The sequence below is a fragment of the Ambystoma mexicanum genome, chromosome 5q (genome assembly GCF_040938575.1).
Source record: "Ambystoma mexicanum isolate Mex_15411 chromosome 5q, UKY_AmexF1_1, whole genome shotgun sequence".
NCBI lineage: Eukaryota > Metazoa > Chordata > Amphibia > Caudata > Ambystomatidae > Ambystoma > Ambystoma mexicanum.
Window position 1 is genome coordinate 678,745,543 of NC_090933.1, and position 22,745 is coordinate 678,768,287.

A 22,745-nucleotide genomic window follows, 5' to 3' on the forward strand; every position below is an offset into this window, starting at 1 on the left:
CTGGCACACCCATATTTACGTCAATTAATTGCAATTCTCTGCATGGTATTGCGTTCCTGCCTCTCATGTGTAGATTCTTCTTATGTGATTACAACTATCATCGCAGGACTACAGCATTTTGTACGACTATATTGTTGCATTGTTTATGCCCTTTTTTCATCACACATTACTGCTAACTATTGCCACTGTCTAGCACACCATAGGCACGTCATTTAACGGCCACCCCTTTGTTTGCCTATGCTCCTTGCGCTAGCCTATCTTCGTTGTGTATTCATGCCATTCTCTACCCACTACTCGGATCAAAGTAGGCACCGGTTGCACCCTACAAGAGTTCTGGCACTCACCTTATCATACCCAGCACCTCTTCTATAACCTGCATCTAAATACTAAATATGTATTGATACCTATTGACTTTCTGCAGCATATTTCTCCGACTGACCACATTCAATAGCTATAAACATGTGACATTAGTTTACTCAGACATCACACAGTATACCACGCTACGCCACCTTAACATTACGAATGTGATTGCCAACTACACCCGTACCCCATTTCTTACCATACCTGCCTCCACACAGCACCTACCTCCTCTTAAACAATGCCCCTTCCCAACCCTTACCTGAAATCGCCTGCCCTCTGGTTGAACATTTCGCCACCAAGCCTACCCCCAACCAGCCATGTTCTTTCACGCTTAGGAATAGCAGATTACGCTCAAGATTCTGCCACAAATTTCTGCCCTTGCACCACCACATCTCAACTAAACACAATCTAACCCAGGGACACACTTCACCCACACCTAACCCCTCTCCTGCCTTCACATCACACCATTTAACAGACTCAACACACTTGTCCTCACTCCCTAAGCCCACCAAAGATACTTTGATTAAAGGTGCTCTCGTTAATGCTAGATCACTGCTAGCCCATGCGCTAGATATCGCTGATTTCCTTGTAACACAAGACCTAGACTTCTTAGCGATCACTGAAACCTGGCTGCATGATGCAGCTGGTCCATCTCTATCCTTGGCCACCCCTGATAACTATGCCATCATCAGATGTGATAGGAACTCTAACCTATCCAAAGGTGGAGGTGTAGCATTCATATATAAAAGATCACTCGAACTTAGGCCCATCTCTAATCTACAGATTCCCTCGGCCGAAACACTATCTGTTAAACTTCCTATATCGCCTAACCAAACAGCCACTATTCACCTTATCTATCGACCGCCAGGACCTACCACTACATTCATAGATGATATTTCTTCGCTCCTAGCAGATAACGCCAAACCTAACTCCCAAATCATATTATTGGGTGACCTAAACCTACGATTCCAAGACCCTAATGAACCCAAAGCCACCAACCTTTCTAGCACATTAACCAATCTAGTTTTCCCTCCTCATATCCACACCCCTGTGCACATTAAGGGCAGAACCCTCGATTGGTTGTCTGACCTTAACTGCAACATTGACTCAGTGGCAATCACACACTGCACGTGGTCAGACCATCACAAAATTACCTTCTGCATCAAATCCAGCCAACAATACATCAAACCTAACATTGCCACCTCTATCAGCACCAGAAATAAAAAAAGACATTACTAAAGAGAAACTACTTCCCATTATCCTCCCTCTCCTCAATATCATCCACATGTTCTGACCCCACAGTACTAGTTGATACGTATAACCAAACCATCCAGAAGGCACTCAACATCATAGCCCCACTTAAACTACGTAAACCTAAACCCTGCGCACACCTCAACTCATGGTTCACTCCACACCTGAGAGAACTACGAAAAACTAAAAGAAATGCAGAGGTCCACTGGAAAACCCATCCCACAGAATCGAACAAAGAAGCAATATACATCGCTAAAAAAGATATGTACAATAACCGTGTCCTCCAAGCTGAATCCAACACTAAAGAGCTCTTTAAAATTTTAAAAGAGCTGGAATCGCCTATAGCACCCATTGACACCTGTATCACTGATTCTGATTGGTGCACAAATATCCAAAAAGCCCTCGTGGATAAAATATCCTCACTTCAAATCAAAATGAATGCAAAAAAAGACAGCATCCACCCAGATTCCATTCCCAACCGCCACACTAACAAATCACCACCTCTAATACACCCCCCTAAACCCTTCCACTTCACCCCCCTTTCCATTACCGAGATGGAAAACATCATTAAAAAACTGAAACCATCTAATTGTCAAGGAGATTCCTGTCCCGCCCCCATCATAAAAGATGCGGCACATGACCTTGCCCCATTCATTACCACTTTTATCAACGCCTCTTTTAAATCTGGAGTAGTCCCACATAACCTCAAGGATGCCTGGGTCATCCCTCTTTTAAAAAACCCTACTCTTGACCCAAGCAATCCTAGCAACTACAGACCCATTACAACGGTTCCGTTTCTCTTGAAAATCCTGGACCGCGCTGCCTACCTACAAATCCAGGAATTTTTGGAAAGCAATAATCTCCTAGGCCTCCGCCAATCAGGTTTCCGCCCCAGACACGGAACTGAGACTGCCCTTATAGATCTTAAATCACAAATTGAGGACTTAAACGACAATGGCAAGCTGGCTCTCCTTATCCTATTGGACTTGTCAGCAGCTTTCGACCTTGTCAACCATCAAATCCTTTGTCACCACCTGAAAAACGCTGCCTATTTTTCCATTGAAGCTAGCTCCTGGATCACGTCCTTTCTGAGGGCCTTCTCCCCATCTGCATCTGCTGAAGCCTCGCCAGTCCTGTGTGGGGTCCCGCAAGGGTCTTGTGTCTCACCCACACTATATAATGTCTTCACGAAGCCACTCTTTGATATTCTCGACTATCTGGGTGTCACCTACACTAATTACGCTGATGACGCCCAGATACTCATCCCTATCACTGGTGACTACGTGAAGGATTCTAAAGCCCTTAATGACGTTTACTTGGTCATCCAGGCCTGGATGGCTAATCACGGGCTCTGCCTAAATGACGAGAAAACAGAGTTACTCATCCTTGGTTCCCATCACAGACTTAATAAATTAGACCCCGCCTTCAAAATATTTACCATTGATGGTAACATCACCAAGGTCTCCAACAACACAAAAACTTTAGGCATTTACCTTGACTCTACTCTTTCACTTACAAGACACACCAATGCAGTAGTCTCAGCATCAGCATACACATGCAAACTGATCACTGCATGCAGGCCATTCCTGACTACAGCCAACTGTATCATCCTGGCTAGAATCCTAATCATGGCCAAAATTGACTACTGCAATGCCCTATATCTCGGGACCTACCATAGGACTATCAACAAACTATAGGTAGCACAAAACAACGCGATAAGAGCCGCCCTCAACATACCTAGAAAGGCTCACATCTCAGACACCAGGCGTAGTCTACATTGGCTCCCTATTACACATAGAATATCCCTTAAAACACTCGCACTGACCCACAAATGTTGTTCCTACACGGCCCCTGCTTACTTAGCCAATCGATTTACCGCCCACGTGTCTTCCCGCCCACTTAGATCAGCACACACTCATACCTTATCCACACCCAGATTAAACTACAAAAAGCCAGGGGGGGTCTAGCTTCCCTGTCCTCGCCGCTAAACTTTGGAACACACTTCCCAATGCACTCGGAGCTGAACCATCTTACCACACATTCAAAAGCAAGGCCAAAACTTGGCTCTTTAATCAGGGCAACCTTCCCACTCGAGCTTAAACTCTCATTATTTACTTCACACCTTATCTCTCTTGTATAACATGCTCCTTTTCTGTACATTTTCTGTTATGTATTTATTCTACTTTTATGTAACTGACCAGATGCCGCCTCTGAGTATGCCTTTTGTTGCGACTCACGTCTCATTCCCTGTACTGTTTTTCCTGCTCTGTAACTGTATATATATGCTGCTTATTCGCCCAGATGCCTCTGGGCAAGGCGCGCAATACAAATAAAATAAATACAAATCTCACAGTTACAGGTAACTAACTAATCACAATTGAACACGCATCCCTACTATCACAACCATATTACCCCGATACCGCCTCATCCCATGTGTTATCCTTACTGAATTGATTTGTTGTTTGGCTAAACCCCTTTTACTATTCCCCAAACCTCTTCCTTATTATTGACAGAGAAAGGTTTGGTGACACCATGTTGGGGTCACAATGCGCCAACTCTCGGAAAAGGTCAGGCGCGGCAAGATCACTACGGTGGTGATGGGGACGAGAGAAACATTGGATAATCCACTCATGTGCATTCTAGCCAAGTTATTTTGTTTCAAAACAGGAGTCCAGTTCCATCTACCTACAAATTTAAATGCAACGGTCATGAACATCGGTTTTGCGTTGGGTGGGTGAGACTAATCTGTGCGCTTTGCCTCTTGTTTTGTTTTTGTTTTTGTCCTTTATGGTTTATTTGCTTTCTGACATACCCATGTTATGTGGTGGTCAGTGGCTGCATGTCTACATGGAGACCAACATCCACCTGTTGGTCGGTTAGTTAGGATATAGATCTATTCTATAGAAATATCCGAAAGGAGCGGAGGCAGCGCGAGGTGCCGAGCTTTTGAATCCCAATAGGGAATGATATATGCAATCGCAAACAAGGAATATAAACCAAGTATCTGACACCGTAGAAGATGGACTGCACATTGGCACAGTCTTCATGAATAAACAGAACCCCAGGACAGTGGAAGACACTCGCTGTATTAAGGACCACCGAAATGTGTTCACTAACGAACCACAATCAAAGACAAAGCAACAAATTACTAATGGATTATTGAGAAGAAAATATCTAATGTATTCTTGTACTTCAATGAATTCGCTAAAAATAATGTATTAAGTGCCTTGACAAAGCCCAAGAAAGGGGATGAAACACACGCACGTGCCTCCTACCGGAGGTATGTTGGCACAAGTTTTCGTAAATTCAAAAAAAAGAAAATGTTCACTGATGTTTAAACACTGTTAATACTTGAATTAAAACCAATTACCGGTTATTCACTAAATAGCGTGCAGTAGCAAGTTACTGCAAAAAATTGATTTATACGATTAACGTATAAACGAATGCGCAAAGGTCTACATAGAAAAAACATTATCAATGGTCATGAACGATTTGTGAAGTGTTTCAAAGCAAAGGCATTTACACAGAGCTTTGTAGTGACAATGCTGTTAAGGGCTTATTCCCACCTCCCACTCCCTGGATTCCATATGTATCTCAGGGGCTCAGTGTGACTCTGCCAAAGGTGCTGAAATTATAAAATGTGTTTTAGTGTAGTAATGGATACCCAAGGAAAACATTCTGACAGCAAAATGTTCTCATTTCCGGGTGCGCTTTTTAGATCTGAAAATGAAAATTGTAAAGAATCGGCAAGACATTAAGAAAATGTTCCAGATCAACACTTCACTTCGTGTGGTGTTTTTTCTTTTTTTTCGGACTCCTTCCTTTTCACTGATTTTCTTGGGAAATTTTAGAAAGATGAAGAGGGCAGGCTTGTCTTATTGCAGCCCTTTTTCACAGGCCATAGACTGACAAATGTTAATTTATTGTAACGTATGTAGAGAGGTCTTGTGTTGCTTGTACCTGAATTTTGGTGGCCTTGTTGTTCATGGAACTGCAAAAGAAAGAGACAGTGGCTATTAGAGGGGTACATGGGGAGTCGCATGTGAAACCTATGGTATTGATGAGTGCCAGTATTGTTCAATGTGGATTGTGGCACTTGAACACAAGTGTATTTTATCCCCAACAGTAAGACCAGGTATTAAATGACCGTGGTAAGGCAATGGAGAGTCTCCGGCATGGATGGTGGGAGGTGGGGGTTTGGGAAAGGGCTAAAGAGGTGGTGAAATGTACTGAGAATGACTCCCATCTACATGAATCTGGTTGGATGGTGCTAGTATTGCGGAAGGGTAGTGTCAGTATGGATGTGAGAATCGCAGACTATGCACACACCAGGGTTCTCGTTTTGAAGTTTATTTTAAAAAAATTATTTAGGGATCCTTTTTAGATAGTTGGGACAAAATAGTAAAAGGGCTGGATAACCATGTCCCAGTAGGTTCACTAAATCAAAGTACCAGGGCAGTGCTCAGCAGAATGTCTCAAATGTGTTTTCACACTAATAGTTTCCTACCGATAGTCCACTCCCCTTCTTTCATGAACTGCCACCCATGCCCTTCTCACTAAAGTTCAGAGGTGCTTGGTTGCTTGGAGAGGTCTTGAATCCCCATAAATGCCAGTTTTTGAAATGTTCCTGTCCGTCTGGGTTGGACACGACTAAGCCCTCCAAGAAGTCCTTCCTTGGGCTGAATGGTAATGGCAGGTCTTAGAACGCGGGGCATAGTTGACTACAAAGACAAACTCTGGTTTCCTTTCCCACCTAACTGGGCCCTAGCCAATACTCCGGTGCTGCCCTCCTTGTCACCACACCTGAAACCTGTACCTCCACCACCATGAGTTTAACCCTTTTTTTTAACCTTGTTATTTATTAGAATTTCGACAAAACAGCAGGAAGACTGCAGATACAAGCCATTGTTACGCATAAATTGTCCTCATAACCATAACTTTTCCCCTCAACAAACAAAAGTGGTTTCTTGGGCATGAGATCTCAAACAGTTTGGCAAAGGATCTCTGAGTCCGCCTCCCCTTCCGGGAACATTGATCCCAGTCCATGGGTTCAAATGTAGAATGTTGCCCGTCTGAAACTTGAACTCTGCCTGTATTGAACCCCAATTGGGCTCTCTACCCTCTCGCCTCCATAAGCCTCCACCCTTTTCTATATTGGGGCTCCCTCCCCTGTCTCCATGGCCCTTTTGTTGTGTCTCAGCTTCCCCTTCCCCTTTCCATGAGTAGTGGGGACCATCTCCCCGTCCATGTATTTCCCATCCCCATTTCTGTTTTACCCCTTCCAAGGCTGCGCGGAATGAGCCCGCTTCATCGTTCACCAGGGCTAGTTTAACCCTTTCTAATCAGGATCTCACCTTTACCGCAGCATTGTCCAATGACTCTGGTCTTGATCTCTCTTCGCCCTACCTCCCTCTACCTCCTGTCAGTCAACCTCCTCATCGGATTTCTCCATGTCCTTCCTCGCTTTCCTTTCACCTCATTGTCTTGCTTAACCACTTCCACCTTAAACTCTCTAACCAAATTCTTCTCAACTCTGCTTCCTTCTTTAGCTTCCTCTCCGTCCACCTGTGCTGCCTCCTCTTTGAACTCTCCAACCACTTACTTCACAAATCTACCTTCTTATTTGACTTCACCTCACTCGTGATGTTCCCCTAACTCTTTTTTAACTTCATCAACTTCCTCCTGCTTATCAGCACTGTTCATCAGTCTTGCCACCGCCTTAATATTTCCCACTTCCCTTACCTCTTAACATTACTAAGCCTATTCAACACCTCTCCAGTTTCCTCCTCAACTTTAAAAACTCTCCACCAACATCCTCTTTAACTCACCCCACGGATATAGTGCGCTGCTTGCTCATCTCCCTTTTCCCTCCACATTCTCCTGCTCCTTTCGGCCACACTCTCCTCCTCCAATGTCCACCTTAATGCTCCACACCAGTTTCTGCTTCTCTCTGGCTCCCTTCAAACACCATCCGAAAAGCTCTCCTACAAATGAAGCTGGCTGCAGGCTTTTATTTGTCGTAACCCCTCACCTGGGCTGGCTCCCCACATTCAGGCGATAGCTCCTGCAAGCCCCACTGGAATTGTGCTTAATGTGATAGACTGTAAGCGGTAGGGCAGCCATTTTGTATTTCATTAGTGTGTGCTGCCACTCTCTGCAAATACCACTACCTGACTGTTGAGGAATGTTCTCTCTGCAGATACTGTCTTTGGTGCTTTCCTATTTTCTTTTTATTCGTGTAATTAATATCCACTTTGTTGGAGAGTGAAAGAGGCTGGAATTAATTTCCTCTGTTTTTAGAAAGGCGAGGTGGTGCCCTTTATACCGACTTTGGGGGGTGGTAGGCAGGGGATATGGGTTATGTGATCCCTGGGGTTTGAAAAGCCTCCCCCAGTTATCCGGTCTCTGTAACCATGAATGTAATTTTTAGGTCCAGTCTGGAATTTCCATTCGCAAACCAGGGGATTGTGGGAGATGTAGTGCTCTCCTTCCTTCTCTTGTGCAAACACTCTGGGTATTGTGGGCTGGGGATGTCTTAAAAGGGGCTCTCATGGCTTTTGGGGTCTTAACTGGGTGTTCCCCTTTGTGGCCCCTCCCCAGGACCCCTAATTGCATTCTCTGGATCCAGTTCAGGGTTTGCATTGGACCGCGCGGGGAAGAGTGGTATTGTTCTCTCTGTTTTTCACCCACTGACCTGGCTATTTGGGGATTGGTTCTCCCTATATGGCTCCTTTGAGCCACGTGACTGTCTCCTCTAGGAGGTGACCCGCAGGGTTTTAGTGTCATTCTGCTAGTCAGCCTTCAGGAAAGATATTGGTGCAATAGCAATTCTGGTTACCTGTTCTGCCTGTTCTCTCTTGCCCCTTATCCCACTTTTCTGGCCCATATTTGTCCTTTCCTCACTACACCTATGCCCCCGGCACATTTGTGCCCTCTCACAAGCCTTCTTTGCCTATGTCGAACTTCAAATGGACTCTGGCACTCTCTCCTCATACTGGCTCTCCTGCAGCCGTGGTGCCTCTCTCCAGGCTCTGGCTGTCCTCTTCAGCTAACTTGGGATCTCTTCTGATGCTTCTGCCAGTTGTGTGTACCCCGCTTGCCGACAATCCAGGTTATTTTCTCTTGATGGAAGCTGCCACATGGATGCCGCGATTTTCCCACTGCTGACTGCCGGACCCAAAATCCGGCAAATACCCCACCTGTCACCCATCCCTTGTGGCATCTTTAATGCAGCACATAACTGCAGAAGGCCATGCCATCTTAGTCTGGCCCACTCTTCGTGGATTGCCAGTCTTCATAACTGCAGTAACCCCTAATTTTACCCTCAGTGACCTTGAACTACCGATGATTCCTAAAGGATCACTACCCCTGGTTGAGTTCTCAATCAATGCAAAAGGAAGACTGGCCGCTCCATTCTGCTTGGAGGGCTTACCCCACTTTTCCACTATGATATCCTGGAACAGATTCCCTGCCTCTTGGCCTCCAGTGCCTTCTGTTATTTTATTGCCCCTGCTTTCTGGACTTCTTCCCCTCTTTATTTTCAATCTACTTGCATTGTCCTTTGCTGAATTTCCACTGGACTCCCTCCTGTGGTCACTAGGTTGAAGAAACAATTGAAATGCATTGGATTGTCTGTGCATTTTCCATTTTTCTTTGTCGGCCTTGCTTTGCTTGTATTCTCCACTCACTCTTCTCCATCTTCCTGCCTTTCTCTTGTTTATCAGATTAACATCAGCTTGATTGTATTAGGACCAATATTGGATCTAGGTTTTGTTCTCTTGACTGCTCTGTTGTTTGTAACTTAATTAACAGTCTGCCAGGTATTATTACATCATACAACACATCACATTTACAATAATGGCTGATTTATAAATTCAGTCAATCAGCAGTGGTTGCCGCCCTCTTTAAAATGAACATGTCAAACCAAAACCAAACACTTGAAAAGAACCCTTGTACAAGTCGTAGCTTTGACTGCAGTCAATAATAGATCGTTAGCTAATGCTATCCTCCGTGGTGGCTGGTGAATTTCTTAATTGAATGGAGTCCATTTAATGGGGACTAACACTTACTACCAGCACTTTTAATCTGGTGGTAGTACTGCCAGTGGTAATGCTGCCAGACCAAGTAGTAGTAATAGTAATACTTTTTGCTGGTATCTCAATGGTATTACTGCAGAGATACCAGCAAATTCGTATTGAGGCTGATTAACTTACCCTTAGTCTGGTGCTTAACTTCAAACACAACCTGCCATGATGGCCTTCCGGTTCCCATTCAACGTAAGCATTGAGAGCTTATTTGTTCCAGTGTGTGTGCGGTGGAGCCAGAGCACCTCCATTTCGACACCCCTCGGCCTTTGAATGGATGAGGAGGTGCAATACCTCATCCTTCATCTCCAAAGGGCCATGCAAGGCTGTGGAAGAAAACGCCTGTAATCCTGCATGGCCCTTTGGGCATATGCGCTGGAATACTGAAAACTGTCCAACCACGTTCCCTTGTACAGCTAAACCCAACCAAGGAGCATTCCCTCATCTGCTTGCTCCAGCCTACAGGGGGAGGGGGCTCGGTGTTTGCCTTGGCTGGTTTTGCTCGTTCATAATATGTGGCGAGTCGGCGCCCTGTTGACGTTATGGAGGAGCCACTCCTTGCTATCCTCCTATCCAGAATAAACCGAATTGATCTCATACCAATTTACATGTCAACGATGATCTTTAATATGCATTTATTTCTGCGAGCTCCAAGCTGGATAAGTAGCCTGTTAAGAATCAGGCCCTATTCCAATGAACCTCCCGCCATGACCACAGCAAATATAAAGAAAGAAGCCCCATCACATTGATACATGGGGTAACCCATGGGAAAAGAAGGCTCTACTTTATCCTTTCGAATGCGTGTAATCTATGTTCTCTGCAGGGTCTTCTCTTCTTGACGTTTGACTTGCTAATCTAGGTCTCTTTCCTCATTGCCCATCTCTTCTTCTAATATCCTTTCGTCGCTGAATATGCCAGGTGACTCTTTAGTTTTGTAGTGTGTTCAATGTAAGCATCAAATTAAATGAACACGGGTTACAGTAGAGCTGGTCACTGGGGGAAGGGAGAGGTTGATTGTGCTCCTGGAGAGTCATGTTATTGTGTTTTTAAGGCTAGACTGAACCAATGGATTTCCACTCCACCTTTGGGCTGAGAGCAGATGTTTTGATGTGGGCCATAAGTGAGGACATGTTCTTTGATTAGAACATGCACGTGTGAATGCCTATGCTGCAGACAAAGGGGTAGAACATTCAGAACAAGCATGGCTTAAGGTTCTTTTGTTTCTTAACTTAAATGCACATTTGAAAATGGTATAATTTGTGTTCCTATAAATGAAAAATGACTTTCCTGTGCCACTATCATTAAACACGCGTAAGCATTGAGCATTTTGTTACCAAAAAGGAAGAAAATGAGTTAAGTTACGTTATTTTACTGGGATTTAGACTTCGCACTGCTGAAGTTTCCATGGTCTCTAGACAATCTAGCAGATTGGCAAGCAAGAGGTGGCGGGTTGGTTACTGTAGGTAAGTGTAGAGAGAGGGAAAAGGAAAAATAGCTTTGCTGTATTGTTACATGCTAACCAGAAGTACTGTGAACTCTTAGTCCTGCTCTGTTTATGGATGTTCTCTGTTTAGAGCATTGAAGCATTTGAGTCCAGAGGGGTGGCAAGAAATTATTTCTGAATGCTTCCTCTCGTTGTGTGAAAACGTGGTAAGGTTGAGTTATTTAGGCAAGCTGCCCTTGTCATGGGACAAAACGAGCGGCTGCATCCTCTGACAAGATCGCCCAAGATATCAAGTGGCTGGAAGGAGGACTTTGGACCCTGGGAGGATTGAAAAAGGCAATTTAGGTAGAAATAAACTCAGTGTTTATTTATTTTTTTAAGTGGAGAGGTGTAAATATTTCCCACAAATTTGTCTGAGCAACCGAGAGTAGCGAAGGAGCCGGAATCAGCCAAGAAGTGTTCGAGGTGGGTCCAACCCACCCCCCCCCCCACCCCCACAGCCACCAGAAAATTGCTTTATACAGCACACTTTCTGTGTAAAATTGGTTAAAAAGCCATACAGTTTGCAATTGATTTTGTATGGTAACTCCAATCTAAAAATGCATTCGGTGCAAATTACCAACCCAGGAGCATTTCACAATACATTTTCATGATGCCTTTGCCCACAATATATGCCAGCATAAAAACATTTTCACCTTGGCTGTGCCCATACATTTCCATACTGGCTGCAGCAATATATACCAGAATTCCTGTAAAGAACATACTTATGTTTGCTTTACGTATAATGCCAGTTATGATACTATATGAAAATGTTATTGCGTGCTCTGCCAATAAATGCTGGTATCCCCATGTAAGCAAATACTCCTGTTGGCTTTTCCTTTTCAAAATGCCATGCCACAGTAAGAAAACCTGTTCAAACTGGCTACACAATGTAGGCTAGTCTAGACGGGTAATAATAACGCTAGGGTTTGCTTTACCCTTGATGCCCAGAATAAAATGCCATGCCGCAGTAAGAAATGGCTAGACTGGCTACATCTAAAGGCCAGGCTCTCCACGTAATTATGCTTATCATGCGTGCTTAATCGTAGATGGCCAGTAATAAATGTCATATCACAGTTAAAACAAAATGGCTAGACTGGCTGCCCCAAAATGCCACTCTAGCCACGTAATAACACTTAACATGCTTGCTTAATCATAGATGCCCAGTAAAGGTGTACTTTAGATGAAAGGATGATCTGTTATTATGTGGCTAGACTAGAATTTTGGGGCAGCCATTCTAGCCATTTTTTTTTGCTCTGCATTTATATAATGTCCAGTTAAAAAAAAAATGCTGTTGTTGCTGGACCTTTTACACTACCCACCACTCACCAAAGATCATCTCACTGCCCAGCACAAACACATGTGCACACATTCACACACAACATTCAGTCCCTTATTCACACACAGAATTCACTTGCTAATTACTTCAGTCACACACACACACACCACATTTTATCATTCCTGTTTAAATACCAGCAGGGTGAATTTTATGAGGACTTTTCTCTCTAGTCAGTAAATCTATATGTTCATCTTGTTTGTTTCACTTCAGTGCCATATTCATTTTGTGTTCCAGCTGCGCCTTTACACGATTAAGTCCGTCTTGAGCACGTTATAAATATTCAAAATGAAATCAAATAAAAAAATTAAATCTTACATGCACACAGCCCAGTTTCGGAATCTGCTCTGCCGCCGCGTCCAGAACGCCCTCTGGTTCCCACTCGGCACATAAGGGAACCGGGGAAGCAAAGAGCACTTCCTGGCACCTGCAAATGCTTGCTCGAGCAGGAGCACTCCATTGACAGCATCTGATCCATTTGTATTTGCAGGGCGGCACAGGAGCGCCCCTTCACACATTCAAACATCTAGTACCCCAGCCTGCATCCCTAATGGGGCGTGCAAGGCTGGAGAAGCAAAACGCCCTAGTCTTGCATGGCCCATTGTTCTTGCACGATGGGTCACAAACTGTCAAAGGGAAAGAAGGTTTCTTTTTGACAGTTCAAGCCAGCCCAGGATCCCTTCCTCAGCTACAACAAGCAGCTGATGGAGCACTCAGTGTTTCCACCGGGCTTGCTTGGCTGCTACATGATGGTCGACGGTATGGCCGGGTCGGCACCCCGTCATCCATTTTGGACGATCTGCCATATTTTTTTATGCAGAGTACATTTATGAACAATTCAAGCACATTTATGTGCTCTTCTTTACCAAGCAACCTTCATTCAAAAATGGTGGTGGGTGACATCCGAGCCTGGCTAGTAGTGTAACATTTGCAATCTGTTCTTATTTCAAGAACTCAGTGTTATGAATTTCGCTTCTCCGTGTCTGATGGCCAATTATTTCAATTGTGATTTTGATTCTGGATGTGCTTCTGTGAAATTTGACACTAATGGAGGTATTTCATCAACATTCTTTATCACTCTGATGTGTTTGCCAGCTCTTGTTTCAAGACGGTAAATGGTACAGCCAATGATAATCTGTCGACAGTATGGCAAGTGTGGTTAGTGTAAGGCGTGAATGTGAAATGTGTGGGACTGACTGAAAGGAGCGTGTCTGAGTAAAAGGTGGGAGGAGGGTGTAATAGTATAGAAAAGGGAATAGTAGCAAGCATGAGAGAGGAGTAACATCAAAGTGTGGAGGGGAGGCCTAGAAAGTAGGAGAGATGTCAAAGGGACAAAGAAGAAGCAGGAAGAGAGTAAAGGCGGGTGGTCGTGTAGGGGCGGTGTGTAGCAAGGTGAGGAAGAACAAGAGGAAAAAGTGAGTATGATTGGAAAAGACTGCATCAAGAGTGTGTCTGCATCAAGTAGTGTCTGCAAGACACAATCCAGTACCCCTTTAGCAAACCAACAACTTTGTAGAATAGGGAAAGCTAGAAAGTCCCAGAAGGAATGAAGCGAGATACGGTCAAGGGCCTTTCGGTTGACATTGTAGCTTATTTAGGATATTAGTTTGCTGAGGGTGTATCATTATCTCCTAACCAGGGGTGGCGGGGAGGAATCCATCTGTGACAGTAGGTAAAACCTAGATTGTGAAAGTAATGGCATAGTGTTCACCACGAAAAAAAGGTGACCAGAGCTTTAACTGTCATAGTATAAGAGGCAGAGTGAGAAAGGTGCTATCTGCAAGGAGGTGGTTCAGGGAATGGGACCGATCAAGAACCCCCGCTGGTCATACAGTGACTTTGATTAGCAGTGAGACAGTTCAAATGGATGAATGAGGTGGGTATTTGAAGACCATTCCTCAGTGAAGTGAGAAAGGGGGTGAGGAGAATAGGCAGAGAAGGCTGTGACATGTGATGAGAAGCAGCATGCATACAAAGATGAGAGGATGGAAAGCAAAAGTTGGACGATGCTAGGGTGAAATTGGTTTTTATAAAAGGTGATGAGCAGGAGTGTGTATTGTATGGGAGCCCATCCACGGGAGGGTTTGGATATGGCAGGGGAGTTTGCCGGGAGTAGTGAATTGAATTGAATTGATATTTTATTTATATCGAGAGAAAGCAGAAGGAAGTTTGAGGAGGAATGGACAACTGAGAGGAAGGTTTGATCAGGGAGCATTCTCCAGATGAGCCTTATGCTCCTTACCGCAGGGCTGGCTTTGTGGCATCCCAAGAAATAGGAACAAAAGGAAGGAGGACCTGGACTACTTGCCCTGTGTCTGGCGTTCACAGCTTGTGTGAAGACATTGGTTGGCTGACAAAGCGCTGGTGCACAAAGTCTATGCTGCGGGACCACAGACCAGGGTTGTTTTCTTATTTTTTCTGGTTGTTTAAAATGAAGCAGCCCCTGCAGGCCATGTTTGGCATTCTCAAGCTGATACAGGCATCTACCTTGTTGGTGAACACTAGTGTTGGTTGTTCTGATGGTATACATTAAATGTTCAGGAACAGAGGCCACATGACTTCAAGGTTTCATCGTAAGTGAGCAATATAAATGCCAGATGGGAACCTGCATTGCCACACACTTGTAGTGAAGTAATATTCTAATTCACACAGTTAGTTAAAAGTATCCCTGGCACTTATCTTATCTGAAGCTATACACGGTGCACAGTGCAGACAAATTCGCCTTCACGCAGGGGACAGGGTGACCGGGAACCCAAGGACCGGAGGGAGCTGAAAGGCCTCCCTCCGGGTTGTGTGAGGAAACTCAACCAGACTTGGTTAGCATACTCCTTCTCAACACCACATAAGTCTGATCTACAAGAATGGACTACCTGTTAATGGAAAGTGTTCAGGGACGTGAGGGAGTTGCGAGTGTCATGATGGAAGTGGTGTGACTGACCATAAACTGGAATGGGTGCTGATAATATGGGATTTGATCACTAGAGATGAATTCTGGAGATGTTATGATTTCCTGATTTAAGGATGAGGCTTTTCATAAGAGATTAAGGGAGGAGATTGATCTCTTAAAGAAAATGAAACCGGGGAAGTAGGATGAAGCATAATGAAGGAAGGAGCTGAAAAGAAAAGAGAAAGGAATTATTGAAAGAAGGCTGAGTGGGGGAATCTAAAGGAGAAACTGGGACAGGGAGAAGGGATGGGAGAGGGCCTACCCTTGGCCATCCAGCAAATAAAGCTGGAGCTTAAATTCCTAGCCACTGGGGAGGTTTTCTGTAAACGGAGATGTATGAAACAAAGATTTTACGGGAAGGGTATTAAAGCTGACCCCCCCTGCTAGCTAAATGACTGAGAGACCAGGGACCAGACAAGGAGGGTGGAAAGACTACGGGATGAGGAGGCAAAGTAGGTACATACCTCGGGGTTAGTTGCTGATAGCCTTGCCAGATATGAGCGTCCTCCCCCTCCCCCCCCTATATGGAGAGGACAGCACCAACACAAAGGAGGGGGTCCTAGAATATGCGAGAGGACGGAGCCTTCCCAAACTAGAACACAAGGAAACGCAAATGCTAGACAAGATAACTACAGAAGAAGTTATGGCTGCCATAAAAGGTATGCAGTCAGGAAAATCCCCAAGTGAAGATGGCTTTACAGTGGGCTTCTATAAACACCATCCGGACACCTTGTCTCCACACTTGGACAGATTGTTCAACGGCATCTTGGGGGAGACGCCTCCATCTTTTGGAAGAGCAATTATTGCAGTTATATGTAAGGAGGGTAAAGACCCGCAAGAATGTGGCTCCTACCAGCCCATATCACTTTTGAATGTGGATGCTAAAATCTCTGCCAGAACACTCACCTCCAGGAGGGAAACAGTCCTACCCAAGCTAACAAATGCCAACCAAGTTGGCTTTGTTATGGGCAGACCGGGAGCGGACGTGGTCAGGGTGACCCTAAACATTATGCAGTGGTCGGCCAGGGGCGGGAGAATCCTGATGCTGCGCTCTCTAGATGCTGAAAAGGTGTTTGACCTCATGAACTGGGTATTTCTCTTAGTTTAGGTGCACCTACAGTTAGGACATCTGAGGAGAGCGATAGAGGCCCTCTACCGGGAGTTGCAGGCACAGGTGGTGGTAAACGTGAGGACGTCCATGTGGTTCCACTTACCAAGGTGTACGAGGCAAAGAGTTGGGGTACCCCCCCCCTCTAGCCGTTGTTCATATTGGCGCTGGAAGCATTGGTGATGAGGGTGGGACAAAATCAGCGAGTAAAGGGGATACAGTTTGGGGAGCACACATTTAAACGCGGCTTGTTTGCATACATGTGACTGACTCACACCTCTCCATTCCAGAAGTATTCAAGGAAATTGAGCTGTATGGCACCCTATCGGCTTTAAAATAAACATGAATAAATCCACACTGCTGCCGTTTGGGAGATCACTCAAGGCGGGAACTGAGGACCTTAAGTCACTAGCCCTACTATTCAAAGAGATCGCATTAGATACTTAAGAATACAGTTGCCTAGAAAAATAAGCGACCTATATGAGACAAACTACCCACCAGCGATAGAAGAAATCTATGCTAGTTAACCCCTTGGTCCAAATGAACACTCTCCTGGATGGGCTTAATTTCCTTTAAAATGAACATTCTGCCTAGAATGCTTTTCTTATTTCAAATGTTACTAGTTATGGTGCTGGGCCATAACATGTCTTACCCGAAAGATAAAATGATTAAATTCCTTTGGCAAGGCAAAAAAAACATAGAATCCAATCTATCTAAGGAGAAGGGAGCAGTGGGATTACTGGACATGGAGAGGTACTTCATGGCAACCCAGTTGAGAGTATTGGTAGCGCACCTCTGAAATGACCCGGAGAAACAGTGGAGATACCTAGAGAACAGAAGACTGGTGCCTGTCACAGCAGGGGAGTGTCCGTGTTTGTCCCCAGGGACAGATAAATGGGTGGGGACGGATAGCCTTGTACTCTGGGGCCACTCGGGGAACTATGGAGAAAGGTTAAACGGCCAAACGTCTTAACTTCCTGGTCTTCACCACTCGGTCACATCTGGGCTCTGCCCATTCGGGAAGCCATTGTGGAACCACTGAGATTTCAGAGTTGGCTTGAAGCAGGCCTGGAAAGGGTCGGACAGCTCTAGGCAGACCTGAATATGGGGAAACTAAAACATTTTCGGTATTAACAACTAAAATGTGCACTGACCAACCCAACCTGGAGAAAGGAGCTCCAGAGACACCTGACTCCGCTTGAAAAAGTACTAGGTTCTTGGATGGCTTTGCATGGTCTCAATGTCAGCTTTACCAGGCACGAATGAGGCAATGAAGGGCAACTGGGAAGACCTAAGAAAGAAGCGAGAAAGGGACACAGATAGATGACAAATACCATCTATGTCCAAGACCTCGTTAGCATGTCAATATCAAATGCACAGTCTGAAATTGCTACATAGGCTGCAACACGATCCGGTGAGACTAGCAAAAATGTACTCGGCTACAACTGCAATGCTTGAGGGAGTGTGTCGAGATAGGTACTTTCTGCCACATGTGGTGGTTCAGATGGGTACTTTCCGGCATATGTGGTGGCAGTGTGGAAAACCCAGGCTTTCTAGAAGGAGGTACTGGGATGAATTAGAGAGGTGCAAGGATTACCTAGAGAATTGGACCCAATGCTAGTACTGTTAGACATACAGGGCGAAGAGGGAGACAAGGGACGTCTGCCACACACTACCTATTTTCTTCTTTTGGCGGCGAGAGCATGCCTGGTAACGTATTGGAAAAGGAAGGACCTACCCTCCGAAAAAGAATGGGAGCTAAGGGTAGAGAGATTTCCAAGATGGAGAGACTCACAATCCTGCTACAAGATGGAACAAGAGATATTGAATTTGAATGGAAATGTCTTGGGTAAAAATACATGAAATAAGCAAGGGCGTTGTAGTCCCGGGATAAAGGGAGGGAATTGTGTGTGGCTCAATCTGACCAAATGGATACTGATGTATTGTGGGGTGGGAGACATAGGGATGGGAGAGGGGAAAGGGCCTTACTAGAAAAAGAATGAAAGTAATGGATTTGTCAAGAAAATGTACTATGTAAAACTTTGATAAAAATGTTATACAAAAGAGTATCCCCAACACCAAAATCCCAAACCTTTTAAGGTCAGGAAAAAAGAGCAAAGTTTCCGGGGGGATGGCTCATGATTTAAGCACCCTCCTCTGATATTTTGTATGAAAGCAGTTAGGCGGTTGAATTTAATGAAATGATTGCAATGGACGAAAGGAACAAAATGGACAAAAGGAATAATGTGAAGAGGATGGAAAGATGAGTACACAGAAAGATGGCATGGAATGTAAGAGTGCATGGTATAAATGGAACGAACAGAATAGATGATTCTAGTACATGAGATGGGTGTAGTGCATGGGACAGACCGAGAGCACGGAACGGATTGAGTGCATGCGACAAGTGACATGGGCCCTAGAGATCACATCTCCCCAGCCCTCAAAACTCTACACTGGCTTCCGGTTGCCCAAAGGGTGACCTTCAAAACCATATGCATTTCTCATCGAGCACTGCATAAAACCAGACTTCAATTTCTTCAAGACAAACTAAAACCCCATCAGCCTGCACGTACTCTAAGATCAAGCTCAGCCGGCCTCCTAGTCATACCGAAAATAAACTCAGTCAGGTTAGGCGGATCATCATTCTCAGCCTTGGCCCCCACGTCGTGGAACGCACACACATCCCACATCCGACTCACTGAAGACCTCATGTCTTTCCGCAAATTTCTGAAAACTTGGCTCTTCCCCTAAAACCAACACCGAACTCAAACTAACTCAAACTGGAGAACAGCATCTCAATGACTTTTGCCCAAATGCTAGGTCATAAATAGCAATGCAGCATCAAGATCCGAGTGAGAAATCGAAAACTAATAACCTCTAAGGTTGACTAAAAAGGACAAAAAAATAGAATGAGGGAAACCTGCAAAGTGGATAAAAAGAAGTAGTTGTATGAGAGCAGTAAAGTAGCTAAAATTAATGAAATGGACAAAATAAATGTAATGGACAAGTGGATCAATGTGGACGAGAGGAATAAACTGGATAACAGCAATTCAACTAACCCAAACTACCAGATCATAAATAACAATAAAACCAATAACAATACAACATCATAATCCAAGCGAGAAATCGAAAACTAATAACCTCTAATGTATAAATTGTATGAAAGCAGTAAAGCGGTTGAATTTAATGAAATGGATGAAATGATTGCAATGGACGAGAGGAACAAAATGGACAAAAGGAATAATGTGAAGAGGATAGAAAGATGAATACAGGAGAAGGATGAGTACACAGAAATATGGCATGCAATGTAAGAGTGCATGGTATAAATGCAACAAACAGAATAGAGTACATTAGATGGGTGTAGTGCATGGGACAGATTGAGTGCGTGCGACAAGTGACATGGGCTGAACCGATAATGCAGGATGAATGAACTAAGTGAGTGGAGCGGATGAGTGCGTAAGAGCGGATGAGTGCTTAAGAGCGGATGCAGGGTGTTGTGGTGTTGAACAGATTAGGGTGTTGTGGTGTTGAACAGATGTAGGATATGGTGCGGGTACGGAACAGGTGAAGTGGTTGGAAGGGACGGGTGAAATATGTGGATGGAATAAGTGAAGGATGTGGATGGAATGGTTGAAGGATGTGGATGGAATAGGTGAAGGATGTGGATGGAACGGATGAACTGGTGTGGAATGGGTGAAATATGTGGGTGGAAGGGGTAAAGTAAGTGGAACTGGTGAAGTAGGTAAAACGAAAGAAGTATATGGACGAAACGGGTGAAATGGTGGAACGGATGCAGTAGGTGGATGGACGGGTGAAGTGGTTGGAACCGGCGAAGTGGGCGGAACGGGCGAAGTGGATGGAATGTGTGAATCAGGTAGAACCGGTGAAGTGGATGGAACGTGTGAAGATGACGTATGTGGTTAGAACGGATGAAACGGGGTGTATGGGTCTACTATGTATGGATGATGCATGAAGAAAGGATAACTTGGGTAGAACGAATGAAAGGAGCAGACCGGATGATGAATGGACGACATGCATAGATCGGACGAAGTGCACTGATCAGAAGGAATACATAGAACCGATAGTGTGCATAGAACTGAGCAAGTTCATGCAACAAATGGAATGCACGGAACAGATAGAGGGCACGGAATGGACATGGTACAAAAATGATTAGAGTACATGGAACAATATGAAGTGCATAAAATGGTGGTAGATAATAAAATGGTTGGAGTGCATAAAACAGAGTGAATGGAACGGATCGGAGGGCGTGGAACGGATCGGAATGCATGAAACGATCGTAATGCATGGAACGGATGGAGTACATGGAACTATTAGAATGAGCTCGATCTCAAGCACCTATCGTAAACCACCATATCACATCTCCACGCTTACTCTCTTCTTTACACCACCACTCAACTAGAACACAGCGATACTGTGACACCATTCGGTATAGCTGTTCTCATACCACCACTTGCCTCATACTCCCCATTACCCTAACTAAACACTGCTGGTTACGCACCCTCCAGCCTAGGCGTTCTCCTCAGGCCTAACGCAGCCGGAATCTGTCTGGATAACACACACCTACCGCTAAGACGCAGCTATCGCACAAATGCCCCACCAGCTGCACACAAATCCGGTGCGCACACGCACCTTATGACTGTCTCTATTCTCTCTAATGACTTGAACTTCGGTTCTTGAGGGCGTTCAACCTACCAGCGCCTTTAGACCATACCAATGGTACATAAGGCGCTATATAAATGCAAAATAACATAACATAACATATGGGGAACGCTTGCACTTTACACATTCGAATCCCTGCATGTACAATACAGCCCTCAATCCAGGGGCCTATAACCCTGGCCTCTCCAGTTGTTTTGAGTTACAACTTCCATCAACCCGAGCCAATGGAGGTGCATGAGAGTTGTAGTTCATAACATTTGGAGAGTTGCAGGTTGCAGACATCTGCCTTAACCCTTTAGTTATTTGATTTGATTGATTTTATTTTACATTTGTAGTGCACATATCTCAAAGATATTTGGCACGAACTAAAATAAATGTATTGTGTTAAAGCCAAAGCAAAACTGGAACAGGGCTGTTTATTTGTTTTTTCTCCATTTTCCAATTGGGGCTTTTTTCAGAGTTTGTTCTGAATGTGGACTGCTTCTGTTGTTGTATGCCCTTACTCAGATTCCAGTGTGTTTAGCAGTCACAACAGCCATAATATAGTTTGGTACTAAGTTTGCCTGGAGAAAACCAAAAATATTTCATCTCACTATATCTCATTATCCAGGTTTGAAATCTTTGAATGAACCATATTAAAACATTTTGTTTTTTTTAAACATGGACATGTTTAGTTTATTTATTTAACATTTATAAAGCGCTCACACAGCCCACAGGCATCGAGGCGCTGTTACAGGAATTGTTTGTTTTTCTTAGTTGTGTTGTTTTTTTTGTCTTAGTTACGTATTTATAACGCGCTTAAACACCCAGAGGTTTCTAAGCGCGGACCCGGGGATCGAACCTGTTGTTGCTTCGTGTCGTCTTGCTTCCAAGACGCGCACGCTGCCGCTGAGCTATCCTCCCGGGACATGTTGGCTTGGCATCTTGCCACTTAAACATTCTGACATGGCAACAACAATATAAAATGGTAAAAAAATGCAATTCAAATAGTGGACATTTTTTGCTTTGCAAACAGTTTTTAGACTTTGGAAAAACATTGGGCTAGCCTTTCTTATGCTTAAGTAAACAGACCCACAGTAGAGATGTGTACAATTATGCGAGACAGAGTTCCATTATTTGGAGCACATATTTCCTGGATTAATTTATTCAAACATTAAAGAAATGTTTATTCTTGCAAAACATATCTATTACTTTTTTTCGGCAAATGGTTGACTGAAACAGCGTTTGCAGATAAAAACTGTCCATCATATTCATCCATGTATTACGTTTTCTGCATTGCTTTACTCCAGATTCCTCCCTCAGCTAAGCACTGATTAAGTGTCCTTTTTCAATGTAATGGCGTTCCATTTATCGTCCTTGGAAGGATAAAGGGCTGTGTCCACCCTGCCAACATTCCTCCAACCAGTGACATGTTGCACATATGTATCTGAGACAAGTGCTCAGTTTGCTCAATTTATCTTACCAGCTTATCTGTTGGTTTCCTGCCTTTCGTTCAT

At 44.3% G+C, this 22,745-nt stretch overlaps 1 protein-coding gene across 4 annotated transcripts in view; it reads left to right on the forward strand.

The window, feature by feature from the left end:
- Positions 1–22,745, forward strand: part of SGK3 (serum/glucocorticoid regulated kinase family member 3) — a 1,805,260-nt gene that overhangs the window by 34,558 nt on the left and 1,747,957 nt on the right. The window lies entirely within an intron of this gene.